Genomic DNA, 10,929 nt, shown 5'->3' on the forward strand with positions numbered 1-10,929 from the left:
TTCACCAAGGCATGAATAATCAACGAGATCATGAAAATCACAAGATAAGACTCACGGTCATGCTTGACACCAACGCATAGATACTCGTCACCATGCCTATACATCGTACTCAACAAGAAAAAAATAGCAAATAGGACACAACTCCTAATCCCTCAAGCTAAGGTTAGACCAAACACTTACCTCGACACCTCGAACACAACTCAAGCTTCAATTATAGCTTTACCCCTTGATGTCACTGCCAATTCGCTAGTATCTAGACATAAATTACTTAATTACATCAACAAACTCTAAATGAATCAACCCCAATGCATGAAAAATGCGTTTTCCAAAGTTTTACCCAGAAAGTCGAAAATCACCCCCGAGCCCACATGGTCAAAACCCGAGGTTCAAACCAAAACCCAATTACCCATTCCCCCACGAACCAAATATATATGATTTGTTTTGAAATCGGACCTCAAATCGAGGTCCAAATCCCTAATTTTTGAAAAACCTAGGTTCTACCCAAAACACCCAATTTCCCCCATGAAAATCATTGATTTGAAGTTTAAATCATGTTAAAAGATGTTAATGATTAAAGAAAACTAGTTAAAAATGACTTACAAATGATTTGGAGAAGAAAGGTTGTTTGAAAAATCGCCTCTTATGTTTTAGGGTTTTAAAGAGTGGAAAATAACTGAAAGGTCCGTTTAAATATACTCTTCTCAGACCCTCACCGCAGACCGCACAAAAAGGCTGCGACCGCGGAGCTCCACCGTGGACTGCATAAAAAGGACTGCGGCCGCGAAAGCTCCACCGCGGACCGCAACAAATTGAGATTTGCCCAGAGGCTTGGCCTTGCTCACCGCTGACCGCACCAATCCCACCGCGGTTGCGGAGTCCCCACCACGGCCGCGAAGCTTCCATCGTGGACTGCGAGGCCTGGCTTCAGAGACATGCAACTTTTTCCTAAGTTCAAAACTTCCCAAAACACATCTGAAGCACACCCGAGCCCTCGGGGCTCCTAACTAAACACACATACTAACTCAACAACATCATACGAACTCATTCGTGCGTTTAAATCACCAAAATAACCTCAATAACAATGAATCACACCTCAAAATCAGGAACTTTCTTTTTCTCAAACTTCATCAAGTATCAAATTTAGCAATTTAGGTCCGAATCACGTCAAACGACGTTCGTTTTCAACCAAACTTTACAGAAATGATTTAAACCATATATAAGACATGTACCGGGCGCCGGAACCAAAATACGGGCCCGATACCATCATGTTCTAAGTAAATTTCATTTCAATTTTTCTTAAATAGTTTCAGAAAATAATTTCTTTTAAAAATTCATTTCTCGGGCTTGGGACCTCAGAATTCGATTCCGGGCATACACCCAAGTCCCATATTTTCCTACGGACCCTTCGGGACCGTCAAATCGCAGATCCGGGTCCGTTTACCCAAAATGTTAACCGAAGTCAAAATATTCATTTTACAGTCAAAACTTATTATTTTTCACAAAATTTCATATTTAAGCTTTCCGGCTATGCGCCCAGACTGCGCACGCAAATCAAGGTGACTCTAAATGAGGTTTTCAAGGCCTTGGAGACAACGGATTCAATTAAAAGCAAGTGATGACTTGGTTCATCACATTCTCCACCTCTAAAACAACCGTTCATCCTCGAACGGACAGAAGAAGGAAGTACCTGAGTCGGAGAAAAGATGGGGATAACGGCTTCGCATATCAGACTCGGACTCCCAGGTCAATGCCTCAGAAGACTGACCTCTCCACTGAACACGAACAGAAGGAAAACTCTTCAACCTCAATTGACGAACCTGCCGATCTAGAATAGCTATCAGCTCCTCCTCATAAGACAAGTCCTTGTCCAACTAGACAGTGCTGAAATTTAACACGTGGGATGGACCGCCGTGATATTTCCGGAGCATGGACACATGAAACACTAGATGCACGGCTGATAAGCTCGGCGGCAACGCAAGTCTATAAGCCACCTCTCCCACTCGATCAAGTATCTCAAATGGATCGATGAACCTAGGGCTAAGCTTGCCCTTCTTCCCAAATCTCATCACGCCCTTTATAGGCGACACTCGGAGCAATACCCGCTCTCCAACCATAAAAGCCACATCTCGAACCTTGCGGTCTGCATAACTCTTTTGCCTGGACTAAGCTGTACGAAGCCTATCTTGAATAATCCTGACCTTATCTAAAGCCTCCTAAACCAGACTATACCCCAACAATCGAGCCTCTCCCAGCTCAAACCACCCAACCGGAGATCGACACCGCCTACCATATAAAGCCTCATAAGGAGCCATCTGGATACTCGACTAGTAGTTGTTGTTGTAGGCAAACTCTGCCAAAGGAAAGAACTGATCCCACGAGCCTCCAAAGTCAATGACACAAGCTCGGAACATATCCTCCAAAATCTGAATAGTCCGTTCGGACTGCCCGTCTGTCTGAGGATGAAATGATGTACTCAACTCAACCTGGGTGCCTAACTCTCGCTGAACGGCTCTCCAAAAATGTGAAGTAAACTGCGTACCTCGGTCCGAAATGATAGATGCAGGCACACCATGAAGGCGAACAATCTCCCAAATATAAATCTCAGCTAACCTCTCGGATGAATACGAGACTTCTACAGGAATGAAATGCACTGACTTGGTCAGCCTATCAACAATGACCCACACTGCATCGAACTTCCTCCGAGTCTACGGGAGTCCAACAATGAAATACATAGTGATCCGCTCCCACTTCCACTCGGGAAGCTCTATCCTTTGAAATAAACCACCAGGCCTCTGATGCTCGTACTTAACCTGCTGACAATTCAAACACCGAGCTACAAATGCAATGATATCCTTCTTCATTCCCCGCCACCATTAATGTTGCCGCAAATCTTGATACATCTTCACGGTGCCCGGATGAATAGAGTACCGGGAGCTATGGGCCTCTTCTAAAATCAACTCTCGAAGCCCATCCACATTAGGCACACAAACTCGACCCTGCAATATCAAAACTCCATCATCATCTACGGTAACCTGCTTGGCACCTCCGCGCTACACAGTGTCTCTACGGACACACAAATGGGGATCATCATACTGCCAATCATGGATACGCTCCAATAAAGAATAACGAGTGACCGTGCAAGCTAATACCTGACTAGGCTCAGAAATATCCAACCTCACGAACTGATTGGCCAAGGCCTAAACATCCAAAGCAAGCGGCCTCTCACCGACCGGAATATAAGCAAGGCTGCCCATACTGGATGACTTCCTACTCAAGGCATCGGCCACCACATTGTCCTTTCCCGGGTGATATAAGATAGTGATATCATAATCCTTCAACAACTCCAACCACCTCTTCTGCCTCAAATTCAACTCCTTTTGCTTGAACAAATACTGAAGACTCTTGTGATTCGTGAACACCTCACATGCCACGCCATACAGATAATGCCTCCAAATCTTCAATGCGTGAACTATGGCTGCCAACTCTAAATCATGAACTGGATAGTTCTTCTCATGAATATTCAACTGCCGTGAAGCATAGGCAATGACCTTGCTTTCCTGCATCAACACTGCACCAATCCCAATACGAGATGCATCACAATAAACTATATAAGGCCCTGAACCCGTAGGCAAAACCAACATCGGTGTCATAGTCAGAGCTGTCTTGAGCTTCTAAAAGCTCGCCTCACACTCGTCTGACCATCTGAACTAGGCACCCTTGTAGGTCAACCGGGTCATCGGGGTTGCGATACATGAAAACCCTTCCACGAACCGACGATAGTAGCCTGCTCCCAAGAAACTCCGAATCTCTGTAGTTGATGCTGGTCTAGACCAGTTCTTGACTGCCTCAATTTTCTTCGGATCAACCTGAATACCTTCTATGGACACAACATGACCCAGGAATGCAACTGAACTCAACCAGAACTCACACTTCGAGAATTTAGCATATAACTGACTATCCCTCAAGGTCTGAAGAACCACTCTAAGATGTTGCTCGTGCTCCTCCCGTCTGCGGGAATATATCAAAATATCATCAATAAAGACTATCATGAACAAATAGAAATAAGGCCTGAACACTCGGTTCATCAAATCCATAAAAGTTGCGGGGGCATTTGTCAGCCCGAATGACATAACCAAGAACTCATAATGCCCGTACCGAGTGCGGAAAGCTGTCTTAGGGACATCGGATGACCTAATCCTCAATTGATGGTAGCCAGATCTCAAGTCAATATTCGAAAATACCCTGGCACCCTAAAGCTGATCAAACAAATCATCAATCCTCGGCAATGGATACTTATTCTTGATTGTAACCTTGTTCAACTGTCGGTAATCAATACACATTCTCATCGATCCGTCCTTCTTCTTAACAAACAAAACTGGTGCACCCCAAGGCGAGACACTCGGCCTAATGAAACCCTTCTCAAGCAAGTCTTGCAACTACTCCTTCAACTCTTTCAACTCAGACGGGGCCATACGATACGGCGGGATAGAAATGGGCTGAATGTCCGGAGCCAAATAAATGCAAAAATTAATATCCCTGTCGGGTGGCATACCCGGCAAGTCTAAGGGGAAAACATTAGGAAACTGTCGAACAACGGGCACAGAATCAATAGAGGGAACCTCGGCACTAGAATCACGAACATATACCAAATAGGCCAAACACCCCTTGTCGACCATACGCCAAGCCTTCACATAAGAGATAACACTACGGGTAGAATGACCCGGAGTCCCTCTCCACTCTAAACGAGCCATACCCAGTAAAGCTAAAGTCACAGTCTTGGAATGACAGTCCATGATAGTGTGGTAAGGTGATAACCAGTCCATCCCCAATATAACATCGAAATTGACCATGTCTAAACGCAACAAATCCACACGAGTCTCAAGACCCCCAATCACCACAATACAAGAACGATGGACTCGATCAACTACAATAGAATCACCCACCGGTGTGGACACATAAACGGGAACACTCAATGAATCACTAAGCATAACCAGATACGGTGCAAAATAAGATGACACATACGAGTAGGTAGACCCTGGATCAAATAACACTGAAGCATCTCTATCACAAACCAGAATAGTACCTATAATGACTGCATCTGAAGCCTCAGCCTCGGGCCTAGCCGGAAGGGCATAACATAGGAGCTGGGGCCCACTACCCTAAACTACATCTCTGGGACGACCTGCAGCTGGCTGGCCCCCACCTCTGGCGGTCTGAGCTTCACCTCTAGTACCTCTACCTCCACCTTTAGCACCTCTACCCCCACCCCTAGATGGCTGGGCGGTTTGTGGAACACCTGGTGTCTGGACCATAGCACGGGAACCCTGTTGGTGCAACTAAGTACCCGCCAACCTCGGACAAGTCCTCCTGATATGACCATACTCACCACACTCAAAACATCCACCTGAGTATTGTGGCTGAGGAAACTGAGACTGACCCTGGCGACCCGAATGACCACCCCGAAAACTTTGGAGCAGTGGTGCACTGATAGGAGCTAGTGGTGCACTGTAGGACTGCTAATCGGAATACTGTATCTGTGAACCACGGCTACCTGAAGCACCGTAAGAGACCTAAAAACTAACTGAAAGGGCTTATGAGGATGGCCTCTACCATGTGAATCTTTGCCTCCAGACGAGGCACCACTAAATATACCTGAATGACGGGGCCTCTTATCCGACCCATGACCACCTCCCTGTGACAGGACCATCTCCACTCTACGGGACACATTGGCCGCCTCCTGAAAAGTGATCTCACTCCCAGCCTCCCTAGCCATCTGAAGGAGAATCAGCTGAATAACTCACCCCATCTCTCTCTCGGTAGGAAGTATGACAAGAGCATGGCGAGCTAAGTCGATGAACCTATTCTCATACTGGGTAACCATCATGGAACCCTGCTGGAGATGCTCAAACTGCCTTCGATAGGCCTCTCTCTGAGTAACGGGGAGAAACTTCTCCAGGAATAATACTGTAAACTGCTCCCAAGTCAAAGCTGGCGATACGGCTGGTCTCACTAAGCAATAATCCCTCCACCAAGTCTTGGCGGATCCAGAAAAGCGAAATGTAGCAAAATCAACCCCATTGGTCTCAACAATACCCATGTTCCTAAGAACCTCATGGCAGTTGTCTAGATAATCCTGGGGATCCTCACTAGATGCACCGCTGAAAGTGGAAGTGAAGAGCTTGGTGAACCTATCCAGCCTCCACAAAGCATCGGCAGACATAGCCGCTCCATCACCAGGATGAGCTACCACACCCGACTGTACTGCTCCAACTGTCTGAACCGCTGGAGTCTGAATCTGAGGAGCTACCTGCTCCAGAGTGCGAGTAGCAGGAGTCTGGGCTCCTCCTCCAGCCTGAAAAACGGTTAGTGCTACAAGAAGCAAGCCTGCTCGGGTGACACTCTCCATGAGGCCCACTAATCGGACCAGAGTATCCTAAAGAACTGGGGTAGCAATAAATCCCTCTAGGACCTGAGCTGGGCCCACTGGAACCGCTGGAACCAGAACCTCATCATCAAAGTCAACCTGAGGCTCCGCTACTAGGGCTGCTGCTCGGGGCTGAGCTCTACCCCTACCTCGGCCTCTGGCACGGCCTCGTACTCTACCCCTTGTGGGAGCTACTGATGGGGGCTCGGGATACTGAGCGGTAGATAAGTAAGTGTGTGCTCTCGCCATCTACGAAAGAACAGAGTAGAAATTCAATTAGCATTGAGAAACAAAACCGCATGATAGGAAAGAATAAATGTGAAGTTTTTCCTAACTCTATAGACTTTGGGGGATAAATACAAACGTCTCTGTACCGATCCCTCAGACTCTACTGAGCTTGTTCGTGAATTGGGAGACCTATATAACCTAGAGCTCTGATATCAACCTATCACGACCCAGATTTTCCATCCTCGGGAGTCGTGATGGCGCCTACTCGTAGAAGCTAGGCAAGCCATCAACTTAGAAATCATTAATTCCTTTATTTTAAAACTTTTTACCAATTAGATTAACAAGGAACTAAACAGTTGAATAACAGCAGAATATGAAATTTAACGGAAATCTTAAATAAATATAAAACCAGAATGTTTCGAAAGTCAATACATGCCTCTACCCAGAACATGGTGTCACAACATCCAGGACTACTAAGAGTACTAAATACAACCGTTTGAAAAAAATATAACATTGTTTGTCTCAAATACTTGAGATAACAGAATGTAAATAAGATAGAGGAGACGTCGGGCTTGCGGACGCCTGCAAGGCTACTTTGGTGTCTCGGTGGACTGAAGGCTGGCTCCCCTACTGCTACTGATCAAGTGCCGCTCTGGTATCTGCATAGAGTGCAGAATGTAGTATCAGCACAACCGACCTCATGTGATGGTAAGTGTCTGGCCTAACCCCGGCGAGGTAGTGACAAGGCTAGGACCAGACTCCAGATAAACCTGTGCAGTTATATAATATACAGCGAAAATATAAACAAGTAATAACAGTTTAAAGGGGAGGGGGAAATGCTTCGGGGAAACATATCAATTCTATCAGAAACTTAATAAAGTATGAAAGAACACTCGATGTCTACAATCAATACAATGACAATACTGTTGCGGCATGCAACCCGATCCCTTATCATTTAACATTGTTGCGGCGTGCACCCGATCCATATATATTGTTGTTGCGGCGTGCAACCCGATCCAATATAATATTTGTTGCGGCGTGCAACCCGACCCAATATAATATATGTTGCGGCATGCAACCCGATCCAATATAACATCTGTTGCGGCGTGCAACCCGATCCACATATATATCTATTGCGGCATGCAACCCGATCTACATATATAACTGTTGCGGTGTGCAACCCGATCCAATATAATATCTAATAATGTTGTGGCGCGCAACGCATTCCAAATATACTGTCATCAATAATCATAGTTAACTGTCCCGGCAAGGGATCAACAATAGACTACACTATCCCAGCAAGGGAACTCAACAGTACAAGTATATATGTCCTGGTAAGGGAGAAACAGTCATAACCAAACTTGTTTCAACATCTAGCTATCTCAACTATAACTCAACTAGTTTCAACATCTAACTATTTTAGCTATAACTAAACTTGTTACAACACCTAACTACCCAGCTATAACCAAACTTGTTGCAACACCTAGCACGAAGAATCATCAACCTAATCGACAGTGATATCAATTAAGAACACAATGCAAGGGAATCTCAACTCAATAATAGCCCGGAAAGGGAGCAACACAATGATCTCTTCTCTTTCTCACTTTTACTTCACAATTCACTTCACAACTCGAGCCAATGCTCTAGAGTTACGATTATCACTTATACTTTCACAATTCGTTCTACAACTGGAGCCAACGCTCCTCAATGTTCATAGGTCACAACTCTTTCCACAACTTTACACAACAAATAGAAATCTTCACCAAGGCATGAATCATATAACGAGATCATGAAAATCACAAGATAAGACTCACGGTCATGCTTGACACCAACGCATATATATTCGTCACCATGCCTATACGTCGTACTCAACAAGAAACAAATAGCAAATAGGACACAACTCCTAATCCCTCAAGCTAAGGTTAGATCAAACACTTATCTCGATGCCTCGAACACAACTCAAACTTCAATTATAGCTTTACCCCTTGATGCCACCGCCAATTCGCTCATATCTAGATACAAATTACTTAATTACATCAATAAATGCTAAATGAATCAAACCCAATGCATGAAAAATGAGTTTTCCAAAGTTTTACCCAAAAAGTCAAAAATCGCCCCCAGACCCACATGTTCAAAACCCGAGGTTCGAACCAAAACCCAATTACTCATTCCCCTACGAACCTAATATACATGATTTGTTTTGAAATCGGACCTCAAGTCGAGGTCCAAATCCCTAATTTTTGAAAAACCTAGGTTCTACCCAAAACACCCAATTTCCCTCATGAAAATCATTGATTTGAAATTGAAATCATGTTTAAAGATGTTAATGATTGAAGAAAACTAGTTAAAAATGACTTACAAATGATTTGGAGAAGAAAGGTTGTTTGAAAAATCACCTCCTATGTTTTAGGGTTTTGAAGAATGGAAAATAACTGAAAGGTCCATTTAAATATACTCCTCTCAGGCCCTCACCGCGGACCGCACAAAAAGGCTGCGACCGCGGAGCTCCACCACGGACTGCATAAAAAGGATTGCGGCCGCGAAGCTCCACTGCGGACCGCAAGAAATCGAGCGCAACCGCGAAGGCTTGGTTTTGCTCACCGCGGACCACACCAATCCCACCGCGATCGCGGAGTCCTCACCACGGTCGTGAAGCTTCCATCGCGGACCGCGAGGCCTGGCTTCAGAGACCTGCAACTTTTTCCTAAGTTCAAAACTTCCCGAAACACATTCGAAACACACTCGAGCCCTCGGGGCTCCTAACCAAACACACGTACTAACTCAACAACATCATACAAACTCATTCGTGCGTTCAAATCGCCAAAATAACCTCAATAACAATGAATCACACCTCAAAATCAAAACTTTTTTTTCTCAAACATCATCAAGTATCAAATTTAGCAATTTAGGTCTGAATCACGTCAAACAACGTCCGTTTTCAACCAAACTTTACATAAATGACTTAAACCATATATAAGACCTGTACCGGGCGCCGAAACCAAAATACGGGCCCGATACCATTATGTTCTAAGCAAATTTCATTTCAATTTTCCTTAAACAGTTTCAGAAAATAATTTCTTTTAAAAATTCATTTCTCGATCTTGGGACCTCGGAATTCGATTCCGGGCATACGCCCAAGTCCCACATTTTCTTACGGACCCTCCGGGACCGTCAAATCGCGGATCCGAGTTTGTTTACCCAAAATATTGACCGAAGTCAAATTTATTCATTTTACAGTCAAAACTTATCATTTTACACAAAATTTCATATTTAAGCTTTCCGGCTACGTGCCTGGACTGCGTATGCAAATCAAGGTGACTCTAAATCAGGTTTTCAAGGCCTCGAAGACACCGCATTCGATCATTCGATCCAAGGAGATCTCTTCCCATGTCTCCTGGCATAGTTGTCGCAGACATGCTACCGTCCGCCACATAGAAGGGCTCACCTGTGCCAAACAGACTTGATACTAGAAGAAGAACTCCAAGATTACGGGGTCAAGTCCCCCACTCAATGAGAATGGGTCCAAAGTAAAGGGATACATATAAACATACATAAAACCCTTCTTAGGGAAGGTTACTCTCTCCGCTAGGTCAGGAGCGATATTGTCTAGGTCTTGGCAACCACAATCTTCCTTCACATTAGGAATGCTAGAAGGACGAAAGGAAGAAGGGTATACACCAACAACCCATGTACGAAAGTTGGCAGAAGGAAACTTCTCTTCAAAATCCTTGGTTGTACTGAGCCTTCTAGGAATGATGGTGCTCGCCGTGGGAGGAGCAGCATTGGTACTTTCTTTGATTTTTGAAGAACATGAGTTCTAGAGGAGGAGGCTATGGTTAGCAGAAAAAAGTAAGAATCCTTTGAAGAATAAGGTTAAAGAAGAGGGGGGAGCAAGAAAGAGTTGAGTAAGAGAAATTGAGAGAGTTCGGAAAATTTGTGAAGTGTAAAAGAAGAAGGATGAGACGTATAAGTAAAGGAATGGACGGCTAAAATCGTGGCCATGATTACCTTGAGAACCGGCAAAAGTATTGCTAAATTGCAGAGTTATGCGTGTTCAGGGCATTAAATGCGGAGAGACGTGCGTTTAATCAAGCGTCATAAACTTTTTAGAGGAGATCATAAAACTTCTTGCCAAAAAGGTATCTTCACCAACTTCCCCGGTAACACAAAGATGTACCACCAGAAAGCAGGGGGACTATCTGTATAGGGTAAAAGTAGTTCATATTAAATACTCGTATAATAGAGTGACATTTGGAACCGAAGACAGACGGAAAGCG

The sequence above is a fragment of the Nicotiana tabacum genome, chromosome 6 (genome assembly GCF_000715075.1).
Source record: "Nicotiana tabacum cultivar K326 chromosome 6, ASM71507v2, whole genome shotgun sequence".
Classification (NCBI taxonomy): Eukaryota; Viridiplantae; Streptophyta; class Magnoliopsida; order Solanales; family Solanaceae; genus Nicotiana; species Nicotiana tabacum.